The sequence below is a fragment of the Coregonus lavaretus genome, assembly GCF_964263955.1.
Source record: "Coregonus lavaretus genome assembly, chromosome: 6".
Classification (NCBI taxonomy): domain Eukaryota; kingdom Metazoa; phylum Chordata; class Actinopteri; order Salmoniformes; family Salmonidae; genus Coregonus; species Coregonus lavaretus.
Window position 1 is genome coordinate 42,113,886 of NC_139993.1, and position 16,313 is coordinate 42,130,198.

The window sequence follows — 16,313 nt, forward strand, 5'->3', positions numbered from 1 at the left end:
AGGGAAGCCATAGTCATTGTGCTACCCAAGAGTGGTAAAGCGGCCTTTACTGGTTCTAACAGCAGACCTATCAGCTTGCTGCCAGCTCTTAGTGAACTATTGGAAAAAATTGTGTTTGACCAATTACAATGCTATTTCTCTGTAAACAAATTAACAACAGACTTTCAGCATGCTTATAGAGAAGGGCACTCAACATGTACTGCACTGACACAAATGACTGATGATTGGTTGAAAGAAATTGATGATAAGAAGATTAGATTTCAGTGCAGCCTTTGATATTATTGACCATAACCTGTTGTTGAGAAGCTTATGTGTTATGGCTTTTCATCCTCTGCCATATCGTGGATTCAGAGCTATCTATCTAATATAACTTTTCTTTAATGGAAGCTTCTCTAATGTCAAACATGTAAAATGTGGTGTACCGCAGGGCAGCTCTCTAGACCCTCTACTATTTTCAATTTTTACCAATGACCTGCCACTGGCATTAAACAAAGTATGTTTGTCCATGAATGCTGATGATTCAACCATATACGCATCAGCAACCACAGCTAATGAAGTCACTGAAACCCTTAACAAAGAGTTGCAGTCTATTTTGGAATGGGTGGCCAGTAATAAACTGGTCATGAACATTTCTAAAACTAAGAGCATTGTATTTGGTACAAATCATTCCCTAAATTCTAGACCTCAGCTCAATCTGGTAATGAATGGTGTGGCTGTTGAACAAGTTGAGGAGACTAAATTACTTGGTGTTACCTTAGATTGTAAACTGTCATGGTCAAAACATACACAAAGAACAAAAATATAAACGCAACATGTAAAGTGCTGGTCCCATGTTTCATGAGCTGAAACAAAAGATCCCAGAAATGTTCCATGCGCACAAAAAGCTTATTTCTCTCAAATGTTGTACACATATTTGTTTACTTCCTGTTAGTGAGAATTGTATCCTTTGTCAAGATAATCCATCCACCTGACAGGTGTGGCATATCAAGAAGCTGATTAAACAGTATGATCATTACACAGGTGCATCTTGTGCTGGGGACAACAAAAGGCCACTCTAAAATGTGCAGTTTTGTCACACAACACAATGCCACAGATGTCTCAAGTTTTGAGGGTGCATGCAATTCGCATGCTGACTGCAGGAATGTCCACCAGAGCTGTTGCCAGAGAATTGAATGTTCATTTCTCTTCCATAAGCCGCCCCCAACGTCGTTTTAGAGAATTTGGAAGTACGTCTAATCGTACTTCCAACCAACCACAGACCACGTGTAACCACGCAAGCCCAGGACCTCCACATCCAGCTTCTTCACCTGCGGGATTGTCAGAGGTGGGAGGAGTATTTCTCTCTGTAATAAAGCCCTTTTGTGGGGAAAAACTCATTCTGATTGGCTGGGCCTGGCTCCCCAGTGGGAGGGCCTGGCTCCCCAGTGGGTGGGTCTATGCCATCCCAGGCCCACCCATGGCTGCGCCCCTGCCCAGTCATGTGAAATCCATAGATTAGGGCCTAATTTATTTATTTCAATTGACTGATTTCCTTATATGAACTGTAACTCAGCAAAATCTTTGAAATTGTTGCATGTTGCATTTATATTTTTGTTCAGTATAGATTCAATGGTTGTAAAGATGGGGAGAGGTCTGTCCGTAATAAAGAGATGCTCTGCTTTTTTGACACCACACTCCAAAAAGCAAGTCTTGCAGGCCCTAGTTTTCTCTTATCTTGATTATTGTCCAGTCGTGTGGTCGAGTGCTGCAAGGAAAGACCTAGTTAAGCTGCAGCTGGCCCAGAACAGAGCGGCACAACTTGCTCTTCATTGTAATCAGAGGGCTAATATAAATACTACGCATTCCAGTCTCTCTTGGCTAAGAGTTGAGGAGAGACTGACTGCATCACTTCTTTTTATAAGAAACATGAATGTGTTGAAAATTCCAAATTGTTTGCATAATCAACTTACACCAGTTGAGGTTCCTCAGAGGAGGAAGGGGAGGACCAACCTCCTCAGTGAATTTCATAAAAATAAAAATAGTGAAACATAAAAAAAGTTATCCATTTTATAAAACTATACTAAATATATTCACGTCAACAAATAATTGATTAAAACACACTGTTTTGCAATGAAGATCTACAGTAGCCTCAGCAGCACTCTGTAGGGTAGCACCATGTTGAAGCCAGAGGAAAGCTAGCTTCTGTACTCCTCTGGATACATTGACTTCAATACAAAACCTAGGAGGCTCATGGTTCTCACCCCCTTCCATAGACTTACACAGTAATTATGACAACTTCCGGAGGACGTCCTCCAACCTATCAGAGCTCTTGCAGTATGAACTGACATGTTGTCCACCCAATCAAAGGATCAGAGAATGTACTGAAATCATAGGCTACAGCTAGCTAGCAATGCAGTGCATAAAATGTGGTAGTTGACTCAAAGAGAGAGAAAGACAATAGTTGAACAGTTTTGAACAAATTAATTTCTTCCAAAATTAAAGAGAAGCAAGAGAGAGAGAGCGAGAGAGAGCTATATTTCGTAGTATACAGTGCATTCGGAAAGTATTCAGACCCCTTGAATTTTTACACATTTTGTTACGTTACAGCCTTATTTTAAAATGAATTAAATTGTTATTTTCCCTCATCAATCTACACACAATACCCCATAATGACAAAGCAAAAACAGGTTTTTAGAAATCTGTGCAAATGTATTAAAAATAAGCAACTGAAATATTACATTTACATAAGTATTGAACCACCTTTGGCAGCGATTACAGCCTTGAGTCTTCTTGGGTATGACGCTACAAGCTTGGCACACCTGTATTTGGGGAGTTTCTCCCATTCTTCTCTGTAGATCCTCCCAAGCGCTGTCAGGTTGGTTGGGGAGCGTCGCTGCACAGCTATTTTCAGGTCTCTCCAGAGATGTTCGATCGGGTTCAAGTCTGGGCTCTGGCTGGGACATTCAGAGACTTGTCCTGAAGGCACACCTGCATTGTCTTGGCTGTGTGCTTAGGGTCATTGTCCTGTTGGAAGGTGAACCTTCGCCCCAGTCTGAGGTCCTGAGCACTCTGGAGCAGGTTTTCATCAAGGATCTCTCAGTACTTTGCTCCGTTCATCTTTGCCTCGATCCTGACTAGTCTCTCAGTCCCTGCCACTGAAAAACATCCCCACAGCATGATGCTGCCACCACCATGCTTCACCGTAGGGATGGTGCCAGGTTTCCTCCAGACATGACGCTTGGCATTCAGGCCAAAGAGTTCAATCTTGTTTTCATCAGACCAGAGAATCTTGTTTCTCAAAGTCTGAGAGTCTTTAGTGGGCTGTCATGTGCCTTTTACTGAAGAGTGGCTTCCGTCTGGCCACTCTACCATAAAGGCCTGATTGGTGGAATGCTGCAGAGATGGTTGTCCTTCTGGAAGGTTCTCCCATCTCCACAGAGGAACTCTAGAGCTCTGTCAGAGTGACCATCGGGTTCTTGGTCACCTCCCTTACCAAGGCCCTTCTCCCCCGATTGCTCAGATTGGCATGGCAGCCAGCTCTAGGAAAAGTCTTGGTGGTTCCAAACTTCTTCCATTTAAGAATGATGGAGGCCACTGTGTTCTTGGGAACCTTCAATGCTGCAGAAATGTTTTGGTACCCCCAGATCTGTGCCTCGACACAATCCTGTCTTGGAGCTCTACGGACAATTCCTTCGACCTCATTGCTTGGTTTTTGCTCTGACATGTACTGTCAACTGTGGGTCCTTATATAGACAGGTGTGTGCCTTTCCAAATCATGTCCAATCAATTGAATTTACCACAGGTGGACTCCAATCAAGTTGTAGAAACATCTCAAGGATGATCAATGGAAAAAGGATGCACCTGAGCTCAATTTCGAGTCTCATAGCAAAGGGTCTGAATACTTATGTATTTAAGGTATTTATAAAAACCAGTTTTTGCTTTGTCATTATAGGGTGTTGTGTGTAGATTAATGAGGAAAATGTTTTATTTAATTGATTTTAGAATAAGGCTGTAACGTAACAAAATGTGGAAAAAGTCAAAGGTCTGAATACTTTCCGAAGGCACTGTATATTTTTTTCACTTTCACTTTCACTTACTTAGCTAGTGTCAAATGCAGCTAGCTAGTTTAGCTTACTCAAACACCCGGCTCAAACAGAGAGGGATGCTATGTTAGCTAGCTAGCTATGGCTATCCAACACTGGAACTCTTCCAATTCAAGGTAAGCTTTTGGCTTTATTCATTTATTGCCACTGGGGCCGGGTGGTGTAACTGCTAAACTGATTGCTGCTGACTACACTGTTCTGCATGATTGTAGCGGGTTTACTAATGCCTTAGTTCAAGTAGCTATGCCTATGTTGACTATGACATGACAAAGATGTAGGCTGTGTGTGCAGTTAGCAGTCATGATATGAAGGTTTGGCTTGGAAAGGTTTTTTCGCCTGGTTACAGATAGCTGATGTGTACACAAGCGAAGGGAAAAGGTGAGAGGAGGAGAGCGCATTGATAGATGCGGGTAGGAATTATATATACAACGAGCTGTTTGTATGTGTCTGGTATCTAATCGCACTCTAGCGACTCCTTGTGGCAGGCTGAGCGCCTGCAGGATGACTTCGGTCGTCAGTTGAACAGTGTTTCCTCTGACACATTGGTGCGGCTGGCTTGCAGGTTAAGCAGGCGGGTGTTTCGGAATATGCATGACTCAACCTTCACCTCTCATAAGCCCGTTGGGGAGTTGCAGCGATGAGACAAGACCAAAAAGGGGGTAAAATATAAAACAAAGGAATATGGTCATGTTCATAAAAAAATATTATCATCATCCCTCATCTTAAACAGCACTGACTTATGCCACCAGGGGTCTTTTCACAGTCCCCAAATCCAGAAAAAAATCAAGAAAGCAGTATTATATAGAGCCATTATTCCATGGAACTCCCTTCCATCTCATATTGCTCAAATGAACAGCAAACCTGGTTTAAAAAAACAGATAAAGCAACACCTCACGGCACAATGACTCTCCTCTATTTGACCTAGATAGGTTGTGTGTACAGTGAGGGAAAAAGGTATTTGATCCCCTGCTGATTTTGTACGTTTGCCCACTGACAAAGAAATTATATGTCTATAATTTTGATGGTAGGTTTATTTGAACAGTGAGAGACAGAATAACAACAAAAAAATCCAGAAAAACGCATGTCAAAAATGTTATAAATTGATTTGCATTTTAATGAGGGAAATAAGTATTTGACCCCCTCTCAATCAGAAAGATTTCTGGCTCCCAGGTGTCTTTTATACAGGTAACGAGCTGAGATTAGGAGCACACTCTTAAAGGGAGTGCTCCTAATCTCAGCTTGTTACCTGTATAAAAGACACCTGTCCACAGAAGCAATCAATCCACCATGGCCAAGACCAAAGAGCTCTCCAAGGATGTCAGGGACAAGATTGTAGACCTACACAAGGCTGGAATGGGCTACAAGACCATCGCCAAGCAGCTTGGTGAGAAGGTGACAACAGAAGGTGACAACGATTATTCGCAAATGGAAGAAACACTAAAGAATTGTAAATCTCCCTCAGCCTGGGGCTCCATGCAAGATCTCACCTCGTGGAGTTGCAATGATCATGAGAACGGTGAGGAATCAGCCCAGAACTACACGGGAGGATCTTGTCAATGATCTCAAGGCAGCTGGGACCATAGTCACCAAGAAAACAATAGGTAACACACTACGCCGTGAAGGACTGAAATCCTGCAGCGCCCGCAAGGTCCCCCTGCTCAAGAAAGCACATATACAGGCCCGTCTGAAGTTTGCCAATGAACATCTGAATGATTCAGAGGAGAACTGGGTGAAAGTGTTGTGGTCAGATGAGACCAAAATGGAGCTCTTTGGCATCAACTCAACTCGCCGTGTTTGGAGGAGGAGGAATGCTGCCTATGACCCCAAGAACACTATCCCCACCGTCAAACATGGAGGTGGAAACATTATGCTTTGGGGGTGTTTTTCTGCTAAGGGGACAGGACAACTTCAACACATCAAAGGGACGATGGACGGGGCCATGTACCGTCAAATCTTGGGTGAGAACCTCCTTCCCTCAGCCAGGGCATTGAAAATGGGTCGTGGATAGGTATTCCAGCATGACAATGACCCAAAACACACGGCCAAGGCAACAAAGGAGTGGCTCAAGAAGAAGCACATTAAGGTCCTGGAGTGGCCTAGTCAGTCTCCAGACCTTAATCCCATAGAAAATCTGTGGAGGGAGCTGAAGGTTCGAGTTGCCAAACGTCAGCCTTGAAACATTAATGAGTTGGAGAAGATCTGCAAAGAGGAGTGGGACAAAATCCCTCCTGAGATGTGTGCAAACCTGGTGGCCAACTACAAGAAACGTCTGACCTCTGTGATTGCCAACAAGGGTTTTGCCACCAAGTACTAAGTCATGTTTTGCAGAGGGGTCAAATACTTATTTCCCTCATTAAAATTCAAATCAAATTTATAACATTTTTGACATGCGTTTTTCTGGATTTTTATTGTTGTTATTCTGTCTCTCACTGTTCAAATAAACCTACCATAAAAATTATAGACTGATCATGTCTTTGTCAGTGGGCAAACGTACAAAATCAGCAGGAGATCAAATACTTTTTTCCCTCACTGTATTTATTGATATGTAGGCTACGTGTGCCTTTAAACATTTTTTATCTCGTTCTGTCCTTGAGCTGTTCTTGTCTATTAATGTATTATGTCATGTTTCATGTTTTGTGTGGACCCCAGGAAGAGTAGCTGCTGTTTTCGCAACAGCTAATGGGGATCCTAATAAAATACCAAATACCAAAATATTGTCAGTGTATTCTGGCACCTGTTGCTCTTAAATCTATCAATTCTTCTAGCAATCTAAAGCTCTAGTCAAGATTACAGAAATCGATGTAACCAGACACAATTAAATACTGTAGAATATATGGATGAACTCACACTCTTTCCAGTGTGAGTGTGGCACGGCACTGTGACACAGAGCAGTGACACACACAGATCAGTGCCAGTGTCACAGTGAGGGCTGTGAGGGAGGAGCTCAGTGCCATGTGTTCTCAGTCTAATAGAGGGGCTGCGTGCCACCAGGACCAAGGTGCCAATTAATACCATTACGCATGGGGGATTCTTGTCTTCTCCTCTACATGGTGCTGGGGACATTTCCAATTGTAACCAGGCCTAAGATTAGCAACATTGTATTTGCATTTAAATCACTACAGTCCACAGCTGGCCGATAACAGGCGTTAGGCTCGATTGGCAATCCATTTGCCCTCCCACTCACATTGACTGCAATAATCAGGTATTTTTTAATCTACAGTGTGGTAGGAGAATCTGCACTTCCTGTGTTTACCTTGTGTTAAGCTTCCACAAACACACAACCCACTGGGCACAAACTGGTTGAATCAACGTTGTTTCAATGTAATTTGTCAACATATTGTAACGTGGAATCTACAGTATGTGGAAAATACACTATATATATACAAAGTATGTGGACACCCCCAAATTAGTGGATTTGGCTATTTCAGCCTCACCCATTGCTGACAGGTGTATAAAATCGAGCACACAGCCATGCAATCTCCATAGACAAACATTGGCATTAAAATGGCCTTACTGAAGAGCTCAGTGACTTTCAACGTGGCACCGTCATAGGATGCTACCTTTCCAACAACTAATTTCATCAAATTTCTGCCCTGCTAGAGCTTCCGTGGCCAATTGTAAGTTCTGTTATTGTGAAGTGGAAACGTCTACGAGCAACAACGGCTCAGCCGCGAAGTGGTAGGCCACACAAGCTCACAGAATGGGATCGCCGAGTGCTGATGTGTGTAGTGCGTAAAAATCGCCTGTCCTGGGTTGCAACACTCACTACCAAGTTCCAAACTGCCTCTGGAAGCAACGTCAGCACAATAACTGTTTGTTGGGAGCTTCATGAAATGGGTTTCCATGGCCGAGCAGCCGCACACAAGCCTAAGTTCACCATGCGCAATACCAAGCGTCGGCTGGAATGGTGTAAAGCTCACCGCCATTGGACTCTGGAGCAGTGGAAATGCGTTCTCTGGATTGATGAATCACGCTTCACCATCTGGCAGTCCGACAGACGAATCTGGGTTTGGCGGATGCCAGGAAAATGCTACCTGCCCCAATGCATAGTGCCAACTGTAAAGTTAGGTGGAGGAGGAATAATGGTCTGGGGCTGTTTTTCATGGTTCGGGGAAGGCCCTTTCCTGTTTCAGCATGACAATGCCCCCGTTCACAAAGCGAGGTCTATACAGAAATGGTTTGTCGAGATCGGTGTGGAAGAACTTGATTAGCCTGCACAGAGCCCTGACCTCAACCCCATCAAACACCTTTGGGATAAATTGGAACGCCGACTGCAAGCCAGGCCTAATCGCCCAACATCAGTGCTCAATCTCATTAATGCTCGTGTGGCTGAATGGAAGCAAGTCGCCACAGCAATGTTCCAACATCTAGTGGAAATCCTTCTCAGAAGAGTGGAGGCTGTTATAGCAGCAAAGGGGTACCAACTCCATATTAATGCCCATGATTTTGAAATGAGATGTTCGACAAGCATGTGTCCACATACATTTGGTCATGTAGTGTGCATTGAAATTGCAAAAAGTAATCAATTATTGTTTTGAGGGTGAAATTTCAACCACATAATTATGTCATCATGGTAACCAATATTCAACATAGACAAACCTTGTATAAAACATGTTTAATTTCTACCTTTAAAACAACGTCAGATCTTCAACGTTATATCCATTATCAGAAAAAAACCAACAGGCTGGGCAGCACCTCCTACTGGAGAGTTGATTTATCTACAGCTATCCATTTGGTCTCCCATCCAGGTGTCACGCCCTGGCTCTAGGGACTCTTTTAAGTTGAGCCAGGGTGTGTAGAGTTTATGTTTTGTGCTCATTGTGTCTAGTCTAGTTTTGTATATCTATGTTGGCCAGAGTGGTTCTCAATCAGAGGCAACGAGTATCAGCTGTTGCTGGTTGTCTCTGATTGGGAACCATATTTAGTCAGGTGGTTTTCCCACAGTGTTTGTGGGATCTTGTTCCGTGTTGGTTTGTGTTTTGCACCTGTGGACGTCACGTATCGATTTGTTGTGTTGTTCGTGTATCATTTAATAAATAAGTATGTTCACCTTCCACGCTGCGCCTTGGTCCTCTATATCCGACGATCGTGACAGAAGATCCCACGAATACAGGACCAAGCAGCGTGCCCAGGCAGGAGAGGAGAAGCGGCGCCAACCGGGCAGTCGTCGGACAGGCGAGGGGCACCCCCAATAAATTTTTAGGGGGGGGCACATGGCAGGGACGACGGGGCCACTGGAGGCAGATAAGGGGCGAGTTGGTGGACGAGGAGAGAAGGCCACCGGGTTACGGGAGCCATTGGTGTATAGAGGGAAGGAAAATGTAGAGGCACGGCGAGAGGTACTGAAGTGTGTTGCCAGTCCGGTCCGGCCCATTCCTGATCCCCGTGTAAGGCCAGTGGTGTGTGTTCCCAGTACGGTCCGGCCTGTTCCTGTCCATCGCGCCAAGCCTATGGTGCGCGTCGCCAGCCCGGCCCGGCCTGTTCCTGACCCTCGCACCATGCCTATGGTGCGCGTCGCCAGCCCGGTCCGGCCCGTTCCTGCTCCCCGCACCAAACCTGTGGTGCGCATCGCCAGCCCGGTCCGGCCTGTTCCTGCTCCCCGCACCAAGCTAGTGGTGCGCGTCGCCAGCCTGGTCCGGCCTGTTCCTGCTCCCCGCACCAAACCTGTGGTGCGCATCGCCAGCCCGTGCCCGTTTCACCGGTGCCTGGTCAGGTACCGGTCAGCTGCTCCACACCGGAGCCTGAGCAATCCGCTCCACGAAGTCCCGTCCAGCTCCAGCCAGTGGGGCTAGACCAGACCAGGGGCACTACGGTGGGGTTAGTAGAGGGTGGTGGTCAAGCCCGGAGCCGGAACCGCCTCCGAGGAGGAATGCCCACCCAGCCCTCCCCTGTTCGGTGATGTTTAGGCGCGGTCGCAGTCCGCGCCTTTAGGGGGGGGTACTGTCACGCCCTGGCTCTAGGGACTCTTTTAAGTTGAGCCAGGGTGTGTAGAGTTTATGTTTTTTGCTCGTTGTGTCTAGTCTAGTTTTTGTATATCTATGTTGGCCAGAGTGGTTCTCAATCAGAGGCAACGAGTATCAGCTGTTGCTGGTTGTCTCTGATTGGGAACCATATTTAGTCAGGTGGTTTTCCCACAGTGTTTGTGGGATCTTGTTCCGTGTTGGTTTGTGTTTTGCACCTGTGGACGTCACGTATCGATTTGTTGTGGTGTTCGTGTATCATTTAATAAATAAGTATGTTCACCTTCCACGCTGCGCCTTGGTCCTCTATATCTGACGATCGTGACACCAGGGTTTTAACCAAGCCCTGTTTAGCTTTGATATGTGTCACTGACTACAACCAATGTGCTATCATTAGAACTATTATTCAGTGATCTCTTAATAGATTCACTGTTGCTATCGAATTCATTCCAAAGGATAGGTTTAACAGAGCAAATGAAATGTAACCATACTTTATAATCAATAATACTATTTAGGCCTATATAGAATAATTTGTATTATATATATATATATAGTGAGGGAAAAAAGTATCTGATCCCCTGCTGATTTTGTACGTTTGCCCACTGACAAAGAAATGATTAGTCTATAATTTTAACGGTATGTTTATTTGAACAGTGAGAGACAGAATAACAACAAAAAAATCCAGAAAAACGCATGTCAAAAATGTTATAAATTGATTTGCATTTTAATGAGGGAAATAAGAATTTCACCCCCTCTCAATCAGAAAGATTTCTGGCTCCCAGGTGTCTTTTATACAGGTAAAGAGCTGAGATTAGGAGCACACTCTTAAAGGGAGTGCTCCTAATCTCAGCTTGTTACCTGTATAAAAGACACCTGTCCATAGAAGCAATCAATCAATCAGATTCCAAACTCTCCACCATGGCCAAGACCAAAGAGCTCTCCAAGGATGTCAGGGACAAGATTGTAGACCTACACAAGGCTGGAATGGGCTACAAGACCATCGCCAAGCAGCTTGGTGAGAAGGTGACAACAGTTGGTGCGATTATTCGCAAATGGAAGAAACACAAAAGAACTGTCAATCTCCCTCGGCCTGGGGCTCCATGCAAGATCTCACCTCGTGGATTTGCAATGATCATGAGAACGGTGAGGAATCAGCCCAGAACTACACGGGAGGATCTTGTCAATGATCTCAAGGCAGCTGGGACCATAGTCACCAAGAAAACAATTGGTAATACACTATGCCGTGAAGGACTGAAATCCTGCAGCGCCCGCAAGGTCCCCCTGCTCAAGAAAGCACATATACAGGCCCTTCTGAAGTTTGCCAATGAACATCTGAATGATTCAGAGGAGAACTGGGTGAAAGTGTTGTGGTCAGATGAGACCAAAATGGAGCTCTTTGGCATCAACTCAACTCGCCGTGTTTGGAGGAGGAGGAATGCTGCCTATGACCCCAAGAACACCATCCCCACCGTCAAACATGGAAGTGGAAACATTATGCTTTGGGGGTGTTTTTCTGCTAAGGGGACAGGACAACTTCACCGCATCAAAGGGACGATGGACGGGGGCCATGTACCGTCAAATCTTGGGTGAGAACCTCCTTCCCCTCAGCCAGGGCATTGAAAATGGGTCGTGGATGGGTATTCCAGCATGACAATGACCCAAAACACACAGCCAAGGCAACAAAGGAGTGGCTCAAGAAGAAGCACATTAAGGTCCTGGAGTGTCCTAGCCAGTCACCAGACCTTAATCCCATAGAAAATCTGTGGAGGGAGCTGAAGGTTTGAGATGCCAAACGTCAGCCTCGAAACCTTAATGACTTGGAGAAGATCTGCAAAGAGGAGTGGAACAAAATCCCTCCTGAGATGTGTGCAAACCTGGTGGCCAACTACAAGAAACTTCTGACCTCTGTGATTGCACTAAGTACTAAGTCATGTTTTGCAGATGGGTCAAATACTTATTTCCCTCATTAAAATGCAAATCAATTTATAACATTTTTGACATGCGTTTTTCTGGATTTTTTTGTTGTTATTCTGTCTCTCACTGTTCAAATAAACCTACCATTACAATTATAGACTGATCATGTCTTTGTCAGTGGGCAAACTTACAAAATCAATAGGGGATCAAATACTTTTTTCCCTCACTGTATATAGAATTTGCGAAGTTATCAACAGCTATTGTTTCAATTCAACCCAGGGTTCAACTAAAAATAGACAATACAGATAGGCCTAGGGTTTCAAGCTTTGGTTGATGTCAAATGTCATCTTCAAGATAATAATGATATGTTGGATTCACTTCTCCATTTCAACCAGTTAAAGAATAGGACTAAATCAAATCAAACTTTATTTAAAGTGCATTTAAATTTAGATTTTAGTCCTATTCTTTAACTTAGATTTTTGGGTTGAGATGGAGACGTGAATCCAACATATCAGTTATTAATTTGTAGACAAACTGTAATTAAAGTCAGATTAAGTCAGTGGCACAAAATATACATCTCCTTCACATGTTGATATTTGGTTGCATTGACAACCAAACACAATTCAATATCACTTTTGCGATACAGTAAATAGCCTAAAGTTAAGGATATCTTAAAAACTAATGTAACAGTTTTTATTCAACCTTAAAATGTGTAACTCATTTTGAGGTTACTGCAACTATAAAAGTCTTATTATGTAATCATAGAAAGCGTGCATGTTCAAGATAGCATGCAAAGGTTGCAGGTCTGTGGAGATCTTCACAATATAAATATCTGTGCAGAATCTCGAACATCCCTGATCACTTGCACTATGTATTTTTTATGTATTCTCAACTACAATCCAGGTCATTAGTTGTGCTATTAGATGAAGCACAGTGATAACACAGTGATAAGTTGTTGTATAAATACAACATAATTGACATTGTATTCCCATTTCAACTTTGTTGTGCTTTTAAATGGTTGAAAGTGCAGTGATAACACATTTAGATGACAACTAAATCCAAAATCTGAATTTATTTTCCATTGGAATTTGGTTGTGCTTTTAGATGGTTGAAAGCATAGTGATAACATTTGGGAATTCAATACACTTCTGGCTGTCTTTTTGAGTGGGTGAATAAAGATTGAAATGTCATTGATCAACGTCTCAACCAAAAATTACCCACATTTCCAGGTTGAAATGACGTGGTGTGCCCAGTGGGAAGACATTTGAGCACAGTCGGCGATATCTCTCACATATTCATGTAAACACAAGTGCACACACAAAATCCCTTTCTCTTTCACTTAACTTACAGTTAAATACAATTAGGCTACAGCAGAGAATAGCATTACTGTAAAATCCTTTATGTTGCTCTCCATACAGCAGATAAATATAATGTTGAGTCCTTAGACAGTTCCTTTTCCCTCTGACCACTGTCTGCACATCTGTTCATTAAAAACAAATGGAGACTGATGACTCATCCCCTATTACCACCAAATGTCATCATCTTCACTCATTTCTTAATAAGGTTGCAAACCCCTGCCGGAATTGTGAGTGTGTGTGTCTGTGAGAGAGAGCAACAGCGAGAGCAAGATTCATTGCATTACATTACGGTTGCCGTGGACAGAACAATAGTAAAGAAAAAAGCATCTAAACCTCACTTCATTATACTCAAAATGAATCCAATGAAACCTACAAGCGAATTACCTCCACGCTACATCAAGTCCCCCACAGTGGGGGCTGTTCACAAGATGAGATCGGGGCATACTGTAGTCATGCTGTGGACCATTTCATGTGAAATATACCGGTCATGCTGTATCAGTGATAACAGACTGCCAGACCTGATGTCATCCTTGACTGATGTCATGCTTGACTGGGAGCTGATATGTGCTCAGATTTACTATCAGTCAGAAAGCAGATGTCTTCTACCATCCAGGTCCATGAATCATTCAACTCTCTCTGTACATTCAAAGTGGAGAAAATATGACACAGATGTTAACCTGTCTTGCGTTCAGTGCTGGAAAGAGGAAAGTGTTCACCAAGAGTAATAAAATGATAAGAAACACTAGAATGTCACATCTGGAAGCTGAGATCAGTTGGCAAGGGCCAGTCACTGACAGGTGAGGTAAGAAACTACTGCCAAATACAGTCATCTAACAATACATACTGTATGCCTGGTAAGCCAAGCAATTTGAGGACATTGGCAAAATGATCTGATAAGCAGACTGCTTCCCCCCACACTATATGAATGTTATATTCAATTGACATTACTATTGTCTGACATTAAAAGTACAAGATTTTTGTCTATCAAGTATCAAGAGACACATATCCGGCACATATCCCTGAAAATAATGTAAAGTACAGTAAAACCTGAAAAGGAAGATGTAAGACTATCAATATATGCAGTGTGAGAAGACAAATGTCTGAGTAGAGTATTCATTGTGTATCTCAAAGGTTAGACACGACAGGTCATTTGAGGGGGAAATGAGGCCAGATGAGATGGAGTCTACAGAGAAAGTGAGCGCAGTAAACCAATCAATTTGAATTATCTGCTCCTTGCTGTGTTTTAATTACATTTTTACTTTGGGCTGTGGTGCGGTGATTCATGCAGAAGAGAGAGTAGCTATAGCCAGACCACCCCCCTCTCACCTGGCTGGGATTATCTGACAAGGCTAACATCTCCACTCACGACCATCTACACACACATCGCAACATACAGCCAGAGAGGAGGGGTGAGTGGAGGAGGGGGGTAAAGGGCAGTGTGGGTGAAGAGACATTAAAAGAACTTTAAGGACAAGGCACCACAGAAATGAGCTCCACAGCCAACACCACCTCTCCTCTGATCACTATAACACTGTTACTCTCTGCCCCCTGGACACGAGAAAATCATAAAAGTGTATTTCACTGATCTTCGAAGCCAGAGACCATGTTTCGTGGCTCATCAGAAAGAGCCAGAGTTTCCTGGTGAGTGATTACTCTGAATCCTGCTGTAGGCCAAACACAACACTGTTATGTTTAATACCTTAAAGCCCATGACCGGTTAAAATGACCACAGAGCACCAGTCTGGCTCAGGGGATCTCTTTCCATTGGCGAGGCCTATTTTAAGAGATGGCCGCGGGAGGCTCCAGACTACATTGACTATGGCAGGGAAGTCCTCTCCCGAGGGCCGGCTGGGACCTGTGTTCTGGTGGTCTGCTGGATCTTCCAATGGAGCACAGAGAGAAGGAGGCAAGGAACGTTTCATGTTAAGAGTGTGATTTTAGCCATGTGTGGAGTGTGTTATAGCACATGCCTGCCATAGTAGGCAGTAGCAGATGGGCTCTGCTCACTGTTACAAAACATACTTTGATTCTAACAGCTAGTACTGTACATACGCTCCAACATCAGGTCAATTTACATTTTTACTGACCATAATAGAGTGTTGGTTTATTGCTCTGGTTATTCTGAAAATAACTAATATGACTTGTTCATAGGACATATAGTGTGTTACAAATTCATTCTGAGTTACAAGCCTTTTGTTAGATATGCCAAAATGAGCTCCACAGCCCCAGTCTGACACCCCTCTCCCACCACCTCATCCCTCTCTCCTCTCCTCCTTTTCCTCTCTCCCTTTCAGCAGAGAGCGGGGCCTCATTCAGCACTGTGAGCCTGCGCTCATTAATAATGAAAAGCAGAGAAACAAGTACAATTCTGTAAGAATCTTGCCACCCTTTGTACTTTTGCACTATGGAATAGATTAATATTTCATCTGTGAGCGTATGTGTATGTCTATTTGTTCGTAACAGGCAGCGCTGTTACGAACATAAACTGTCTTTGTCCATACCTTAGCCTCTCAAGAGAATCCCTTACCCCTTTTAGATATTGGATTGTAAACCAAAGGCTACTCTGTAAATAACCTGCAGTAACCTTTCTATTGACCACTGCAATCATTTGCTCCAGGAGTCGAGACAGTTGCAAATTCATTCCTTTCCATTGTGTGTAAAAGGTGAACCGCATTCTTGTGTGTTATTTTAGTGGAAGACACCAAGAGCCCTAAAGCTATGCCTCCGCATGATCGGATTATTCCACGGACAGTGTTTTGTGCTTGGCATCAGAACTGAGAAGATGTGCCACGATATTTGCCTCAGAAATTAATTCAACTCCTTCCAGGAAATTAACAACAGATAACCATCCATCTGATAAAGTCTAATACATATCAAATAGTCCATTAAACACACCAGTAATATTGACGAACATTCAATAAAAACCTTTCAGAAATCAATATTATGAAATAGGCTAGTGCAAGTGCAATACAACTGTCTTATTTGAGCAAGCAGCCTTG

At 43.5% G+C, this 16,313-nt stretch overlaps 1 protein-coding gene across 1 annotated transcript in view; it reads right to left on the reverse strand.

Annotated features, from left to right (window-relative positions):
• Window positions 1-16,313, reverse strand: part of LOC311131293 (voltage-dependent R-type calcium channel subunit alpha-1E-like) — a gene marked incomplete at both ends in the record, with an annotated part of 137,178 nt that overhangs the window by 81,927 nt on the left and 38,938 nt on the right. The gene's annotated exons all lie outside the window — the stretch shown is intronic.